Raw genomic sequence first — 736 nt, 5'->3', positions numbered from 1 at the left:
GTTACCACTAAATAACATACTTTTAAATCTACAGTAAGTTTCTAGAAAACAGCTGCAACTACAGTTTTTTTTTTTACAGTGAAATGTCCACATTAAGGACAGTAAAACTACATGTTTATTTGTAGTAGTTTAGCCAGTAAAACATCTCTAATGTGTTTGTCTCTCAGCAGCAGTCCTGACCTCAGGATCTGAACTCGAGCCCTCTGTGACCCAGCGAATCCCACGTCTGTCAGGCAACAGCATTAGCTGGATCCTAAACTGACACACAAAGCTTTCACACATGCCATACAAGTCAAGTTATATAATCAGATTTGAGCTGAAGCTCTGGAGAGATCTCGCTGTGACGGATGCCTGTGTTGTTGAAGGATTAGGTTGAGATCAAAGAGCCACACAGACACAAGGATGTCACATTTTTGTATAAAGAATTATTGAAGCTTTATGTAATAAAATATTTTTATTACATGTGATTGAGCAATGCATTTAACAACGCGTTTCCCAAATCTATGGGGCGGTGGTTTCCTGGACAGGGCAAGACTAAAATGCATGTTTGAGCTGCTTTCATTTTAAATATCTTAACATATATCAGTGCCATTATTTTGCACACCAGTATAGTTTTTTGTACGTTTTTTTTTTGTAAAAACTACTTAAATGTCCTAAAAAATAACCTAGTCCTGGATTACTCTAAACCCTATGTGGATGTGGTGCAGGACAAAAGTCAACAACTCACTGCAAAGTA

This window comes from Paramisgurnus dabryanus, chromosome 1 (assembly GCF_030506205.2).
Source record: "Paramisgurnus dabryanus chromosome 1, PD_genome_1.1, whole genome shotgun sequence".
Taxonomy (NCBI): domain Eukaryota; kingdom Metazoa; phylum Chordata; class Actinopteri; order Cypriniformes; family Cobitidae; genus Paramisgurnus; species Paramisgurnus dabryanus.
This window is presented reverse-complemented; position numbering follows the sequence as displayed.